At 40.4% G+C, this 18,529-nt stretch overlaps 1 protein-coding gene across 26 annotated transcripts in view; it reads right to left on the bottom strand.

Moving 5' to 3' along the window:
• LOC144591791 (receptor-type tyrosine-protein phosphatase delta-like) overlaps window positions 1–18,529 on the bottom strand; it is a 1,768,335-nt gene that overhangs the window by 1,649,941 nt on the left and 99,865 nt on the right. The gene's annotated exons all lie outside the window — the stretch shown is intronic.

The following is an 18,529-nucleotide window of genomic DNA, read 5'->3' as shown; positions in this document are numbered from 1 at the left end:
AAATTGCCAACCTGTGTGACATAAATCTGTCCAGAGAGCCTCATCAACATGCAGTTGAATGCAATTTAAAATGAATTTATTTTACATTTTAAATACTGCGTCTTTCATTTGTTATTTTTATTGTCTGAATCTGTAGGAAACGGTATAGATTGCTGTAATTTACAAACTCTCTACAATTTTGAGCCTCAAGCTCAATTAAAACAGAAAACAAAACTCTAACAACGTTAAAATACCTGCAGAATCATATTCTCATTTGTTTGAAACAGAAAGAAAGCTAAAAGTAAAATCTAATATACATGCTTTGATAACAATGATCACAACATTTGGACGTAATGGGTAACCTAAACACTCAAGTGAACTTATACATTTCCACCTGAACTGAGAAGAGAGTACAATGGATTTACAGAATTATGTGAATGATAAGTTCGGAAGAAAATCCTAATGCATGTTCATTCAACATTAGAATATTTGGGCCAACTAACCTACTACTAAGACAAGTGCAATAGTTCTGAGAACAATACAGTTACCATGGTGTGAATCTCAGGATTTCCTCATTGATAATCTAATCTCTATTTTTTTGTCCCTAGTTAGAAAATTATACTTTGTTGTTTGATGAAAACATTATGTGAAGCAAATTCAGAACAAAATCTCTCTTTTCTATCAATTTTTAAATAAATGTAAGTACTTGCTCATCTTTTCCCAAAATACTTCATTTACTGAGTTTCAATGATTGTAGTTGTGATTGAATTTCTCTTTCTTTCAAATAATATCTATGAAACAACATCATGTCGACTCCATTGGAAAGGCCAGGCAGATTCGTTGGCCTCCATATGTCAAAGAAGCTTTCTTATTTAAAAAGTAGTTTCAAGTGGCTTATACTGACTCGAGGTGCAAGTACAATTTAGTCAGAACTGACCATCTGTTCTGCGATACTGAATCACCTTTTAAACTTGGCAAAATGTTGGTGCTTACACATGACTGATTTGCATAATTTGGGTTCAGTAACTATGCCAGGATAGTTCTTCCAAGTGGGCATTAAAACGTGATAGTAAGAAGACCAATTGTTCCATCTAAATTCATGACAACTGAGACAGGTTCCGACATATGCTACCAGAATATATTTCTGAACAGTTTTGCACTATATTCCAGAGGTCACAAAACATAGATTATTTATCGCACATTTAACCACAACTTTAAAGCAAACATTGCATTCCAATTTTCCAAGTTTCAGGATAAAGCAATAAGTAATTTCTGAATATCTTCTCTTTACAATGTTTGACACAGTTCTGCCCCAAAAGAATATATTGTGGATTTTATCATGCAATGGTTTTGCTTTGACTAAAATGTGTAAATGTTGGATTCCATGAATGCACTTTGTTTAATTGACTAAATGAGTATGTCTGGCACATACAGGACTCAATTTAATACATGTGAGATGACATCTAGAATGTACTGTACATCAATTTACAAAGATTAATAGGCAAACAAGATTTAACTCTGGAGATAAGAGAATGCAAATGTTGGAGTCTTGAGAAAAGATCATGAGCTGGAGGAAATCTGCAGATGAGGCAGCATTTGTGGAGGGAAATGGACTACTGACATTTCAGTTGGGACCCTTCTTCAGACTGATCTTCCTGACCTGCTAATTTTCTCTAAGACTTCAAATCAGACTGCTCCGATTAAGAACTACCTTTCTGAGCTTGAAGGATCAGGCATCCACCTCACTGCAATAATGCATTGTGCACTTAAGGTTTCATGATACAGCACAGGACGTCCTATGGCTAAGCAATGCCAACATAGTGGAACAGGACATGATTCCGTAATAAGTAATATGCCTGGAAAAATTCCATATTTCACATTCCATCATCACATTGTGGCATTGAGTTTTGCCTGACTGGCTCAGGATTAATATCTTAAAACAGTGACAGATCAGAACTCCTGCTAAGTTACAAAAAAAACTAAATTGATTCAATGTCTCAATCCTTCATCCTGTCACTTTTGAATCAAATTCAAATATCAGAGCAGAAAAAGAAGAGAAATAAAAATTAGCAAGAACATGATTCAAAAAGGCTATTTTGTGCCATATTTCAACTGGCAACCCTTAGCCCTACTCAAATATCTATTTAAATATTTTATTCTTCAGAAGCCATCAGCTATTTTTTGCATCAGTCTTCACAGTGGAAGACACCAGCTGTGTGCCTGCAATCCTAGAGTCAGGGGGTGGAAGTTAGTGGAGTGGCGACTACTGAAGAGAAGGTGCTAGGAAAACTGAAAGGTCTGAGGGTCAAAAAGTCACCTGGACCAGGTAGACTGCACCCCATGGTTCTGTAGGAGGTGGCCTCAAAGATTGTGGGGACATTAGTTGTGATATTTCAAGAATCACTAGAGTTAGGAGTGGTTCGTGAAGATTGGAAAATTGCAAATATCACCCCGCTGTGCAAGAAGGGAGCAAAGCAGAAGAGTAGAAACTATAGGCCAGTTTGCCTGATTTTGGTGGTTGGTAAGATTTTAGAGTCAATTATAAAGGATGAGGTTATGCAGAACTTAGATGTTCACAATAAAATAGGCCGAAGTCAGCATGGTTTTGTGAAGGGAAGATCTTGCCTGACGAATCTGCAGGAGTTCTTTGAGGAAGTTAATAGCAGGATAGACAGAGGGGAGGCTGTAAATGTTGTTTATCTAGATTTTCAGAAGGCCTTCGATAAGGTGCCACATGTAAGGCTACTGGGGAAGATGTGAGCCCATGGTATTAAAGGGAAGATACTAGCATGAATAGCGGGTTAGCTGGATGGCAGAAGGCAAAGAGTTGCAATAAAAGGCGCTTTTTCAGGTTGGCTGCCAATGACTAGTGATTCCGCCTGGTCGCTTCTCTTCACATTGTATATTAATGATTTGGATAAGGGGATTGAAGGCTTTGTGGCCAAGTTTGCAGATGATGCTAAGATAGGTAGAGGGGAAGGCAGTGTCGAGGAAGCAAGGATTCTGCAGAAGGACTTGGACAGGTTGGGAGAGTGGGCAGAGAAGTGGCAGGTGGAATTCAGTATAGCAAAGTGCGGCATCATGCATTTTGGTGATAAGGATAAAGGCGGAGATTATTTTCGAAATGGAGAATCCAGAAATTGGAGGTGCAAAGGGACTTGATAGTGCTGGTGCAGGACTCCCAAAAAGTTAATTTGCAATTTGAATCGGTAGTAAGCAAGGCAAATTCAATGCTAGCATTTATATCAAGAGGACTGGAATACAAAAAGAGAGATGTAATGCTGAGGCTCTACAAGGCACTGATCAGGCTGCATTTGGAGAACTGTTAGCAGATTTGGGCCCCATATCTGAGGAAGGATATGCTGGCTAGGAGAGGGTCAGAGGAGGTTTACAAGAGTTTGATTCCAGGAATGAGTAAGTTAACCTATGATGAGCATTTGTCGGCACTGGGCCTCTACTCGCTGGAGTTTAGAAGGTTGAGGGGGGACCTCATTGAAACTTACAGAACAATGAAAGGCATAGATAGATGTTTCCACTGATGGGAGAGTCTTGGACCACAGGCCATAGCCTCTGAATTAAAGGGTGCTCTTTTAGAAAGGAGGTGAGGAGGAACTTCTTTGGTCAGAGGGTAGTTAATCTGTGGAACTCATTGCCACAGAGGACTGTGGAGGCCAAGTCAGTGGATATTTTTAAGACAGTGATGACAAATTCTTGATTAGAATGGGTGTCAAGAGTTATGGGGAGAAACCAGAAAAATATGATTAGGAGGCAGGGATCAGCCAAGATTAGAAGGCGGAGTAGTCTCGATTGGACATATGGCCTAATTCTACTGCTATAACTTGTGAACTTGTGAGCTATCTTCAAATGCTGAATGAAATTCCTAATTGTGCACGCAATTTCCAATGTAATAACTTGCAGATGAAAGACCCTGCAAGATCCCTGTGTTTTACTTTATGTATGAATGTATTGTCTGAACCTTTTGAATAATGGCCAACGAGGATGATAGACTACCCAGGATCTTTTATGGAATAAGTGTCACCTTTCGTGAGATTTTGGGGTCCTTTCTGCAGAATTATGGTCCACAACATTTTTCTGCGGCTGAGTAGAATTTCAGTGATTGTCTTCTGTACTGGCAGCAATCGTGATAAGGCCAAAGCCTTGTCAAATTACGATGTGCACAGAATTTTTTTCAATAATTCAATCGTCATAGATTGAATATAATAATAAATAATAATATATATTTTTTAATTTATATGTAGAAATATGTAGAATATGTAGAAAGCATTAAAAAAAACTTGCCACAAATAATATTGCCGAAGCGAAGATGACCAAATTGCCCTCACCTATAGAGACGAGGGTATAAAAAGTAATAAAAACCTTGCAGGTGCCAGTCAAACTCAGAGAAAACGCTTTTGAAGCAAGGTTGAATTGGATAAGCAGAAGGAATATCCTGCCATTAATCCTATTGTTCAACAAGTGCAACAGCTAAAAACCACATCTAGGTGGATTCAGCCTGGTCACCAGCACAGGTCATTTGATATAAAAACAATCCCCAAATATCACCCTCTGCCTCCTATCATTATTGGAATGGAATATTTTATTGTCATGTGACAAGTCACAGTGAAATTCCTTGCTTGCATACCCAAGTTATGTAAATAGTCACTACATGCGGCGCTGACAAAATTACAAAGTACCCCCACCGGCTGTTCTCCCCCCTCCCCTCCCCGGTTCCTCCATTGTTCTCCCCCCCTCCCCCCTCCCGGTGGTCCCCCCACTGCAGGTCGTCCACCGTTCATTGTTCTTCCCCCTCCCTCACGCCGGTTCCCCCATGCCAGGTCCCCCTTTATTATCCCCTTCCCTCATGACGGATCTAATCTGCCAAGTTACCCTGGATCCCATGGGGTCCTGCCCTTTGCACCAGTCTCCAAAGTGGGACCTTCATGATAATACTTTGGAATCTCAAACCACTCCAGCTTGGTCAGGTAGTTATAAAGCTCATTGAACAGTCAAAGAACAACACAGCCTCTGAAACAGAAAGCCCTTGCCAAAGTTCTAAGTCCTGGTGAGGCACATCGAAACATATTTAAAATGAGGTATCACAATGAGGAATCTGCCATCCAGAAGATCCAATAAGCATGGTCTTCATGGCATGGCAAATCCAGGAGTGCACCTCCACCGACTCTATGGTGCCCTTCCATAGAAATATAGAAACATAGAAAATAGGTGCAGGAGTAGGCCATTCGGCCCTTCGAGCCTGCACCGCCATTCAATATGATCATGGCTGATCATCCAGCTCAGTAGCCTGTACCTGCCTTCTCTCCATACCCCCTGATCCCTTTAGAAAAAAGGGCCACATCTAACTCCCTCTTAAATATAGCCAATGAACTGGCCTCAACTACCTTCTGTGGCAGAGAATTCCACAGACTCACCACTCTCTGTGTGAAGAAATGTTTTCTCATCTCGGTCCTAAAAGACTTCCCCCTTATCCTTAAGCTGTGACCCCTGGTTCTGGACTCCCCCAACATCGGGAACAATCTTCCCGCATCTAGCCTCTCCAACCCCTTAAGAATTTTATATGTTTCTATAAGATCCCCCCTCAGTCTTCTAAATTCTAGCGAGTACAAGCCCAGTCTATCCAGTCTTTCCTCATATGTAAGTCCCGCCATCCCAGAGAACAATCTGGTGAACCTTCTCTGTAACGTCAAGAACGTCTTTCCTCAGGTTAGGAGACCAAAACTGCACACAATACTCCAGGTGCGGTCTCACCAAGGCCCTGTACAACTGCAGCATAACCTCCCTGCTCCTAAACTCAAATCCTCTTGCTATGAATGCCAACATACCATTCGCTTTCTGCACTGCCTGCTGCACCTGCAAGCTTGCTTTCAATGACTGGTGCACCATGACACCCAGGTCACGTTGCATCTCCCCTTCTCCCAATCGGTCACCATTTAGGTAATACTCTGCTTTCCTGTTCTTGCCGCCAAAGTGGATAACCACAAATTTATCCACATTATATTGCATCTGCCATGCATTTGCCCACTCGCCTAATCTATCCAAGTCACTCTGCAGCCTCCTAGCATCCTCCTCGCAGCTAACATTGCCACCCAGCTTCGTGTCATCCGCAAACTTAGAGATGTTGCAATCAATTCCCTCGTCCAAATCATTAATATACACTGTAAATAACTGGGGTCCCAGCACTGAGTCTTGCGGTACCCCACTAGTCACTGCCTGCCATTCCGAAAAGGACCCGTTTATTCCTACTCTTTGCTTCCTGTCCGCCAACCAATTTTCTATCCACCTCAACACTGAACCTTCAATACCGTGTGCTTTAAGTTTGTACACCAATCTCCTATGTGGGACCTTGTCGAAGGCTTTCTGAAAGTCCAGATATAACACATCGACTGGTTCTCCCTTATCCACTCTACTAGTTACATCCTCGAAAAATTCTATAAGATTCGTCAGACATGATTTGCCTTTGGTAAATCCATGCTGACTTTGTCCGATGATTTCACCACTTTCCAAATGTGATGCTATCACATCTTTAATAACTGACTCTAGCATTTTCCCCACTACCGATGTTAGGCTAACTGGTCTATAATTCCCCGTTTTCTCTCTCCCTCCCTTTTTAAAAAGTGGGGTTACATTAGCTACCCTCCAGTCCTCAGGAACTACTCCAGAATCTAAAGAGTTTTGAAAAATTATCACTAATGCATCCACTATTTCTGAGGCTACTTCCTTAAGCACTCTGGGATGCAGCCTATCTGGCCCTGGGGATTTATCTGCCTTTAATCCGACTTCACAGAAGTCTTACCTTGAAGAATCCTATTTTCTAAAGGGTATCAGATAAATACTTGGAGTGCTTGTGTAAGCCCAAAGTTCTGGGACAAATTGGAGAGCCATTTTCATAGACATCAAAGGCCGAGATTGTACTATGTTGGTGTCTGCTGCTTTTAAAAATATGCAGTATGCAAAAATCCAATTATTTCCTGTTATGTTCTTATCCAGGCAAACTGCCAAAAGATAGGGAATTACATACAGTTGTTAATCTATAGACACTTTCTGCAAGTGACCTCGAATTGGCAGTTTAAACCACAACACCACAGGGAGCACCTCAGCACTGATTTTCAAAGGGATTGGGTTAGATTAACATATATACACTTGTCTAAGTGAATATCACAAATTGTTATGAGGATCTCTTAATACTTCAGGAAGTCAGCAAATAACTAAAGAAAAAAGCTTAGTATGTACACAAGGTCGGTGCACTATTGATAACATGTAAAGTGAGAACTCAATTTTTCACCAATCAAGAGAAGGAGCATTTGTAGTATTTTGTTTAACTTTCTCAGCTTTGCTGCTGTTCCTTTCATCAATATAATACTTAAATATCAATGCAGCAAATTTCAGATTTTTTCTTGAGGTCTGATGTGGAATGTAAACATTTTGCACGTCCCTTAGCTGTTAAAGCACCAAAATTTAGACAGAACGCCTGTGATCCACATGACTAGTTAAATCATTATAAGCTGCAGAAACAAACTTTTTCAAAGAACAATATACAAGCTGGCTGAATTAAAGAGGTATGTGAAGTCATCCAGTTCCATTGGAAATAGGTTCTCTTAATTAATTCAAAACTACATTATGGTGCTGATTTATTTCTCATATTCAACAAATGAAACAAAAACAAGAAGTGCTGAAAATGCTCAGAAGGTGAGTCAGCATCTGTGAAAATGTGTTAATGTTTTAGGTCGGCCATCAATTTCCGAACTTTCCACATTTGTTTCCTGATTTGATAACTATTCCCAGCATTTTCTGGTTTTATTTCAGACTAGACCAAGTTGGGCCCAAACCTCTCCTGCATTGGTGCAGCACCCTCTCCTTCCCCACTCCCCCTTCCCCTCACCCCTCCCCTCCCCTCTTCTCCCCTCCCCCTCCCCTCCTCCCTTGCCCCCTCCCCCCTCCTTCCACCCCCCCTCCATCCCCCTCAACACCCCTTATCCTCCCTCCTCCCCCCCTCCCTCCCCCTCAACACCCCTTATCCTCCCTCCTCCCCCCCTCCCTCCCTAGGAGATAGATTTAAACTTTAAAATGTGAATAACTTTAAAAATATAACACTGATTTCAATGAAACTTCGTCCATTAGCACCAAAGGGACGACGGTGAGTAAGGGGGGGGGGGGGGGGGGCTAAAATTGTTGCGCTATCTTGTTCCGTTTTGGCTGTAGTTCAGGAACAAACAATCAAACATAGGGCTTTACAGCTGGTTTAATAGGAATCTGAGGAGTAACTTTTTCACACAAAGGTTGGTGGGTGTATGGAATGAGTTGCCAGAGGAGGTAGTTGATGCATGGACTATCGCAACATTTAAGAAACAGTTGGACAGTTACATGGATAGGACAGGTTTGGAGGGATATGGGCCAAATGCAGGCAGGTGGAACTAGTGTAGTTGGGACATGTTGGCCAGTGTGGGCAAGTTGGGCCAAAGGGCCTGCTTCCACGCTGTATAACTCTATGACTATGAGTCCTGGAGCAGGCCAGAGGTCAGATGTTTGAGCATCAGTCCAGCGGAAGTCAGCAAGTTGTTGACATCCGTAGGGAAATAACAGATCCACCAGCCAGTCAGAGACTTGTAGAAATTCCAGAAGTTTTCAATAAACAACACACACTTTGTTTCTTTGTTCCTTGTGCCACATGCATATTTGCCTATACTCCCTGCAACTATTGTGTGAGAGGTAAAGAACCAAATATCACTGACACTTTCAGAATATTCCCAGATTAAAATGTGTTCAAAATTTTGATATGTTCATATACAACTTGACGACACGGAGAAAATCTATACAACTTTTAAGTATGCCCTTTTGCATCGTTAAGACTATATTATTCTCCACAATAAAGAACATTCAATGTATGTATTGGTTTATTATTGTCACGTGTACAGAGATGCAGTAAAAAGCTTTTGTTTGCGTGCTATCCAATTATATCAGATCATATTATACACAGGGACAATCAAACCAAAGTACAACAGGCAGAAACAAGGAACTGCAGATGCTTGTTTACCAAGGAAAGATATAAAATTCTGGGGTAACTCAGCAGGCCAGATAGAATCCCTGGAAAACATAGATTGGTGATGTTTTGGTTCAGAACCCAAAGACTAGTCTGAAGAAGGATTCTGACCCGAAACATTACCTATCCATGTTCTCCAGGAATGCTGCCTGACTCGCTGAGTTACTCCAGCATTTTGTGTCTTTCACAGTACAACAGGTAGTGAAAAGAGAAAAATACCAGAGTGCAGAATATAGTTTTAAAGTAATATAGCAGAATATAGTTTTAAAGTATTGCACAGTTCTAAGAGAAAAAAAACCAATATCCGCAAAGCCCAAACACGAGCCTTGTTATCTAGATATTCCAGAGATGAATGTAGGGAGAGGGAGATGGTGTTTGCTGTGAAGGTGCTGTGATGGAAGGTAGACTGCAGTGGATCAAGGCTGACTGTTGGCTAGAGTTAATGTGTGCCATGACCAACCTCTCAAAGCACAGTGGATGTCAGAGCCACTGGACAGTAGTCATTATGTCGTGTAACCTTTCTTTTATTTGGCACTGGGATGAAAGTGTCCTTCTTGAAGCATGTAATTACATCAGATTGAAATTGTGAGAGGTCGAAGATGTCTGTCAATATGCCTGAGTGTTTAGAATGCATTGAGCTCATTGTAAAGGAACTGTCTGATTTCACTAAGTATCCATTAGAGCAAGCAAGCCTTGCCACAGTGTTGAAGTTCACATCACAAAGGAACCGAATGAATTAAACTACCAGATAATATACAGGATCTTAATTGAGTAAAAAAAATGGATGTGGACTAGTTATCCAAATTAATTTCAATATTATTGGTTAGCGAAATCAGAAAACTAACGAAAACATTGTACAAACAAAACTGAACAGCAGAGTAGTTAAAACACATCTGGCTAAAATCATGATTGGACCATTTGTAATCACAATTAGACCTTTGCTGCAAATGTTGTTGAAAATATTGAAAACACTGGTAAATGGGAAAAAATACTTTAAAATGACAGTTGAATTGAAGGATTATAAATAATGAAGGAAAATTAAAGAAAGAGAGTGCATTCTGTTTGCAATGCAGAGGATCAGATATAACCTGAAAGGAGTCTCTTGAGTTATGGAGGGGTTTGATGGGGGGAAAAGAGTTCATTAGCATGCTTTTATTTGTCAGAGATACGAACATTGAGTGACAAACACAAAAGAAGCTCCAATAAATCTGACAAGGAATTCAGTGTTAATATCTTTATCCGGCAAAGACATGAATGTGTTACTCCAAGGAAAACTGAATACGAGGCTAATCCAATGGGGTTAAATTAAATTAGCTTCAAGTACCCAAAATAACATGAATTTGGATGCATCATGTTTAAGCCTTAACTGTGCACAGAGAAATATCTGTAGTGGTTTACAAATGATCTTCCTCACAGACTTATAAAGATAAAATAGCTTTTGTTATTTTTATAAGCAGCAGTGACACAAAGATAAAATACATACAGCTCTTGACTGTGTCCTTTTGCATTCCTCAAGGACCAATTTGTTCCAAGCAACCAACAACTTTCAAGCACAATCACAACCCCTGTAGAAATGGTACTCAGTGAATAATAACTACTGGTTAGAAAAACATCAAATTATTCTGAAACAAAAGAACTCCTTTCCCTGTGCCAGTCAAATGCAAATTAACCCGAAAGATGTGGAATATCTGAATCACAATTACATCTAGTGGGTAATTTCTGGTTTTTCTGTCAGTGGTGCATTGGAAAGTACCAAAATAAAGCTGGTAAAATCTAATTAAGAAAGCACTGATAAAAATAACAATTATTTTACAATGACATTCACTGCAGAACCTCTGCATCAATGAGTATTTTAATTGATAATATGAGAAAAATGAACTGATTTATACCAAAAATAGATACAAAGTGCTGGGTCAGGTGGTATCTCTGGAGACAATGGATAGGTGATGTGTCGGGTCGAGACCCTTCTGCAGAATTTTTATTTCAGAGTTTTAATTCAATGCAAAAACCTTCACTTGAAACAGTTCTCAAATTATATCTCGGAAAGAACCAACCAGCAATTCAGTGGCTTAGTCTATGTTAGTCTAACCCCTCAATACAAATATTAGCTCTTCAAGTATGATACACAGGAGCATCATTCAGATGATCCTTTCGCCCATCTTTTCAAACAGTAAAGCAAGACCTGAAATAGCTATTTTTGCTTTGGCATTCTATGTTGGTGTCTCTAATTAGTGTATTGTATTTGTTATTGCATTTATTTGGATGGGGATCAACATGGATCTACGTAGATTTTTTGCTGTTTTCAGGTAAACATTTTGGCACAGTCTGTTTTTGGCTCGGGAAGGTTTTTGTCAATTTGTGAGGCATACTTTTTTTGCTGAAAATGTTCATCATACTTTATCCCTGAATTAGATTTATATGTTCTGGGTAGGTACATTTTTGATAGAGGATCACTACCTTTTCAATACAATTGTAACTGACTAATTTTTCTTGAAGTCATAATCAGAAATAAAAGTCAGAAATATGATCGCAATGGCAGATCTGGATCTTCATGTCTGATTTGATTTCACTGTCGTCCACAGTCTGCAGCTGGGGGAGCTGTTGACAAGAGCTGGGGAGGTAGGGGTCATGTGGCACTGAATCTCCTAGAACCGTGGCAACATCAGCAGCAGTTGAGAACTATGGTCAAAACCCATGGGAAAACATTTCTGGCTTGAAATGTGTGCAAGTTGTACAGCAATATTTTCTTTAACAAAGCTCGTACTTTCCTGACTAGTGGCACACATTCAGGTGTTAAATGCGTATCTATTAAACATTTGCACAAAGATTACAAAACAAAGAACTGCAGATGCTGGTTAATACACAAAAGGACACAGAATGCTGGAGTACCTCAGCAGGTCAGGCAGCATCTCTGGAGGTCATGGATAGGTGACCTTTCAGTACCCTTCCTCAGACTCAGGCTATTTGGTCTGAGCAGTAATGTTGAACTCCATGCAAAACATTTAGTACAGAAGAACCCGAAGAATGATTTGGACCATACACAATGATGTTATATTAAGGGCTTGGCTATACCATGGTCACCAATGGGGGAATATATGGCATCCACCATCTTCCTCTAAGGCATCTTCTTCAGCTGAGGAAAGGCCTTTGTGTGCATATTCATAGACCTTGCACTTTGTCCAAGGTAGAAATCACAGTCTGGGAGCTTAGCATAAAACTGAGATAGGATCCCCCTGCAGGATCACTTTAATGCACATTTTAATGCACAGTTATTACTGAAGGAAAAGAGTGTGCAATAAAAAGAGCTAGTTATTAGTTTTCACATACCATCTATTGGTATCTACTTCCTACAGAAAATTTAGAAGCCCATCAGAAGCCCATGGCTTAAGTAAAAAATCTAAGAGGCTGCGTTAGGCTATTCAATGATTTAATGACACTTTATTGTCACATACACCTAGATATCATGAGATTCTTTTTTTTGCATACAATACACAAAGTATGCAAAGAGTCACCACATATCTGGCATCCACAAAGTTACAAAAGTAATCATTAGAGGATGGTCCCTCCTTGTTCTCGGCAGCCACACCCTGCTGGGTACATTAGTCAATAAACTCAATTATTGTCACGTGTACCAAAGCACAGTCAAAAGCTTTTGTTGATGTGCTATTCAGTCAAATAAAATACTATACATGAATACAATTCAGCTGTCCTTCATGCACAGATAGAGGATAAAGGATACACCATTTAGTGCAATATACAACTTCACTCAGACAAAAGGAACTAAACCTCAGTAAAAATATCCCAAAACGTTTTAAAATTTCCCTTCATTCTTCCCGAATGAGTGGCATAGTGGGGCAGCTGGTAGAGCTGCTAGTTCACAGTGCCAGAGACCGGGGTTCAATCCTGACCTCAGGTGCTGTCTGTGTGGATTTTGTACATTCTTTCTGTGACCTCGTGGATTTCATTCGCGTTTCCTTCCACATTCTAAAGACGTACAGATTTATAGGTTAATTAATCTGTTATTGGCCAGTGCTGGCCAATGGTGAATCTGTGGAATTCATTGCCAAGGATGGTATTGGGGGCCAAGTCATTGGGTATTTTGAAAGTGGAGATTGATAGGCTCTCGATTAGTAAGGACGTCAAAGGTTATCAGGAGGAGGCAGGAGAATGGGGTTGTAAAGGAAAAATAGATTAGCCATGATGGAATGGTGGTGAAAACTTGATGGACTGAATGGCCTAATTCTGCTCTTCTGTCTTCTGATCTATGGCCTTTATAAAATTTGCCCCTTGTCGGTAGTGAGTAAATCAGAAAGTGGGATAACATGAAACTAGTGTCAAGGGGTGATTGATGGTTGACATGGATTCGGTAGGCCGAAGGGCTAGTTTTCATACCGTATATTTAAAGCAAAACACTAAAGAATCCAGATTCTTTGAACTAATTATTAATCTAAAGAAATATTTGCTATTAATGCTTTGATTTTTGTCTTCATTCCTATGTAAACTCTTTCGTTGATCATGTCCTGCTTCCATTTTACCGTCTCATAGGGAAAAAAAACCTTCACTTTTTCTTTAAAAATCCAATCCTAAAATTATTGCTGTACCCTTTCCAAATACCATATTCAATACACTCATACGATCAATTCCTCCCCCAACCTCCCACCACACCCCTGCCCTCTCACCCTTTTTATTGCTCATGGTTGTACATTTACAGTAGTTCTTTTTGTTTCACCTCTCTACTCTACTGGGTTACAATTTTGTTAAGAATTAATTTCTTTTACAACAAAATCATTTCCTGGATGGGGATATTACTGGAAAGATTAGCATCCAACGTCCAACAGTATTTTTCCATCAGTTATTTTTCCAAATTAGACCTCATATTTCTGGATGGAACTGGACTTGCCATCACAACATTCACTCGGCTTATTACAAATTCCAGATAGTGCAGGTGATTAAAACAAAACAGCAGACAGACTTGTACCAATTTTACAATTGGGACAATTGCACCCACTGAAAAATTCCCAGGTGGATATTCTGAACTGTGGTTGAAATTGCTTAAATGAGCAAAAGAGTCAATTGACCAAATGGTTGTCTTACAAGTTTAAGAGCGATGAAGCATTTCAATTGGAATGATTTTCACAAGATTGTTAGCATAAAATGCTACACCAAGTCATTAAACCATTACATTCATACATGTCTGGAGCTCCACTTTACCCAGGAGAAGTGATACAAAGCCATTATTAGAACACAATGCTTACATTGTTATGAGTGAAGCGGACATTAACTCTCTTTAATTTTATTCCTGACAGGATTAAACTGTCAATCTGATTCCAAAGACATGCATGTCACTTTTCTGCTATTGTAAAGTGGAGCTGCTTTTGTGCACATACTGCGCTTTTATGCAGAATCTTTCATGCCCAAACTGGGAAAGGAATCTACTAATAAACAAAACTACAGGATATGGTGAAAACTCTCAGCAGATCAGGCAGCATCTATGGAAAGAGAAAGAGTCTGCACAGAAGCCAACATGACAAATACCATTTCTTCAATCAACATATTATTTTATTTGCCCCCGCATTCTCTATTCTCTCTTTGGTTGTAAAATGTTTGCTGCGTTGATTTGAAGAAAGAAAAATAAGGTCCCAACTTCGCACAGGTCTCTTCTCTACCTCTCATAGCTTCACAAGTCCCTATTCTTATATATCGGCTTCATATTTTTGGGCATCAGGAATAAACCTGATTACATCTGATTAAAAAGTCTGACATCTGAGCACAAAAAAACACACCATTTGGCCCACTCACTCGATGCTGTTGCTTTTGCTCCAAATGAACCTTCTCCCCATTCCTCATCTTGCTCACCCAGCATATCTCTCTTTTCCTTTCTGTCACGAACCTGTGTAGCGTCCTTCAACCATGGACTGTGGTTATGACTTTTACATTCTCTCCACTCGTTGGGTAAAAATTGTTCTTCAGAATTATCTGTTAGATTCGTAGGCTTTCAACAAAATAATAATATTGTAGGAAAGGTAATAAAATACAAATTCTCATTAATATTTCAAAGGTTATGTTCTGGTGAGTACAATATTCATGCTGGGCACATTGGGTCACCTTATTTCACAAAATGTGCAAAATAAATGCAATTTGCTGTAACAGATACATAGTGCTGTGGTGAGATACAAAATCTAAAGCGCTGAAGGCAAAAAACTCATGCATCTTTTATCATTATGTTTTCAAAACGCTGAAAATTAATCATGTCCTTTAACTTGAATGTTACAGGTTGGCAAAGCTCCATGGGTATATTTGTTTCAATTATAGTATTCCTTGCTGCTGATAAGAAATGGATGTAATACTTAATCGATTAGCTTCCAAATGATTTAGAAATAAGGCTTTACATTGTGGAGACCAGAGACTATAGATGTTTGAATCAGGAGTAACAAACAATCTGCTGGAGGAGATACAAAGTGCTGGAACAACTCAACAGGTCAGGAGCTCTGAAGAACAGGACCCTTCTTCAGAGTGATTGTAGTGGGCGGAGAGAAAACTAGAAGAGAGGAAGACCCATTGTATCTGACTGCTCCCACAGAACTCATCTCCAAATGCCTTGATTCCATCCAATCACTCCTTGTCCAGTCCGTTCCTGTATACATCCGAGATACGTCACACTCCCTTCAACTTACAATACAAAGGCCTCCATTGCCTCATCTTTACCATGGATGTTCAGTCTCTTTACACCTCCATCCCCCACCAGGAAGGTCTCAAGGCTTTCTGGTTCTTCCTTGAATAGAGACCCAATCAGTTTCCCTTCAGTAACACACTCCTCCACATGGTGGAAATTGTCCTCGCCCTCAAAAACTTGTCTTTTGACTCCTCTCAATTTGCACCTCCTCCCACCTCCCACCCTGCCTCATGCAAAGATGCTAACTTCCACTCTCAGTTTCACCATCACTGCCACAATTGTTCCCGAGATGAGGATTTCCATTCTAGAACATCAGATATGTCCTCTTTCTTTAGAAACATAATTTCTGCCCTGCTGTCATAAATGGATCATTCACCTGCATTTTCTCTGTTCTTCACTTACTTCCCTTCCCTTCAGATGGAACAAGTATAGCGTTCCCCTGGTCCTTACCTTTCACCCCAGTAGCCTCCCCACATCATTCTCTGACATTTCCGCCACCTTCAACATGATCCCACCACCAGTCACTTCTTTCCATACCCATCCATTTCCACCTTCCACAGAGACCACTCCCACGACAATTCCTTGGTTCACTCATTCCTTCCCAACCAAACTACATCCTCCCCAGGTACCTTCCCTGCAACTGCAGGAGATGCAACACCTGTCCGATACCTCCCCTTCATATTCATCCAGGGACCCCAGCAGACCTTCCAGGAGAAACAGAGGTGAGCACCTCCTCTTGCCTCATCTGCTGCATTCATTGTTCCCGAATCTTCCTTCTTTACATCAGCAAGACCAAGTGTAGACAAGGTGACCATTTAACAGAGCACTTCTATTTGATCTGCCAAGGCCTGCTGGATCTCCCGGTTACCATCTATTTTAACTCATCTTCCCATGTCAATCTTTCTGCCCTGGGCCTCCTCTATAGTCAGTGTGAAGCCACACACAAACTGGAGGAATAGCACCTCATATTTTGCTCATGTATGTTACAATCTAATGTAATAAAAATTAAATTCTCTGATTTTATGCAATTAACCGATAAGCAACTAATCACCTATTCTCCTTCCACCAGTTTTTTCCCCCTCCCTTCCCTATGCCCCACCTGGATTTGCACAAGTTCCTCCCCTGCCCCGTCCCGCCATCCCTTTCCACCTATATTCCTTCCTCTGGCTTCATAATTTACGCCTCTTATATCCTTATCTCATATTTCTTGTCTTTCAATTATGGCTTTTCTCCAACAACCGCCAATCGACCCTCCCCACATTGTCTGTGTCCACCTTTCACTTGTCAGACTTTGTCCTGCCAATGCATTTCTTCCAGATTTCTCTCACCCACCCCCAACACATCAATTTGAACAAAAACACTACCCAAATTGTCCCAAATCCATTTATTTTCTTGAGAAATGCTGCTTGACCTACAGTTACTCCAGACTGGTGTCATAGAGGCATACAGCATGTAAACAGGCCCCTCAGCCCAATTCACCCATGCCAACCATAATAACCCACCCACATCCTACCTGCCACATATGGCCCACATCCCTCTAAACCTTTCCTCTCCATGTAACTCTCCATGTACCTGTCCAATTATCTTTTAAATGTTATTGCAGTCCCTGCCTCAACGATCTCCCCAGGCAGTTCATTCCATATTACAATCACTGAGTGAAAAAATTGCTTCTCAGGTTCCCAGTAAATCTTTCCCCTCTCACCTTAAACCTATATCCTTAGGTTCTTGATACCCCTACTCTGGGTAACAGGCTCTGTGCATTCTCCCTACCTATTCCTCTCATTATCTTATACACCTCTGTGCCTTTTTTGGTAAATCAGCATTGCAATTCCTTGTGTCTCCAATCTGCTGGAGGAACTTAATGGGTTCAGCAGCAACTGTGTGTTGGGGGGGGGGGGGGAGGAGGATAATTAATTGTCAACATTTCACGTTGAAATACACCTCAGGACTAGTATTTAAATATCGATAATCCCTTCCAACCCCCACAGATACGACTGGACCAACTAAGTTCCTCCAGCAGATTGTTTGTGGCTTTACATTGTATCTGAACGCAGGCATTTGGATTTATTTGTAAGTCAACAATACGGTGTAATCACTTAACCATGCCCTGAAGAACATTTAACAGTCTGTAGAATGGTCCCTCGAAATGTTCCCTGTCCATTCCCCTCACAGATGCAGCCTGCCCTGCTAAATTCCTCTCGCACTTTGATTTTTGGCACAGACACCATTAAAATTGTTGCCTTCTCAAAATTTCATGTCCGTGACATGCGAATGGAAGACTAAGCAAGGGCAATAGTCCCTTCAGCCCACAATGTCAATGCCGAACATGATACCAAGTTAAACTATTATTTAACAGTACATGATCCACATCCACCCATTCCCATCTGTCTATCTATCTAAAGCCTCTTAAATGCTGCGATCACAGCTGGCTCGATCACCATCTCTGGCACCCAACCACCTTTGTGTAAAAAAACTTGTCCTTCGTCTATATATTCCTGAAACTCTCATCTTGTATATTTGTATATTTATTTGCACGTAAATATATTTATATCCGAAATACAGCCAAACGGTACACAAAAGCACATCAATTTTAGGCCCACCTTATTCACCATTGGCCTGCGGTTCAAATGGTTGTTATATTTTAAAAGTTATTCACTTTTTAAACTTTAAAAATCACTTTTTAAACTTTAATAAATTCCTTTTCCACTTGCCCTGCCCGTCAGCCGGTGATTGGGTGATTCCAACGCTAGAGAATACGCTAGAGAATACTATCCAAATAGGCTCAACATCTCCTTTTTGCAATACCCTTTAATCAGTCAGCA

The sequence above is a fragment of the Rhinoraja longicauda genome, chromosome 3 (assembly GCF_053455715.1).
Source record: "Rhinoraja longicauda isolate Sanriku21f chromosome 3, sRhiLon1.1, whole genome shotgun sequence".
Lineage (NCBI taxonomy): Eukaryota > Metazoa > Chordata > Chondrichthyes > Rajiformes > Arhynchobatidae > Rhinoraja > Rhinoraja longicauda.
Note: the sequence above shows the minus strand (reverse complement) of the source record. Positions and strands in the feature narration are given on the sequence as shown.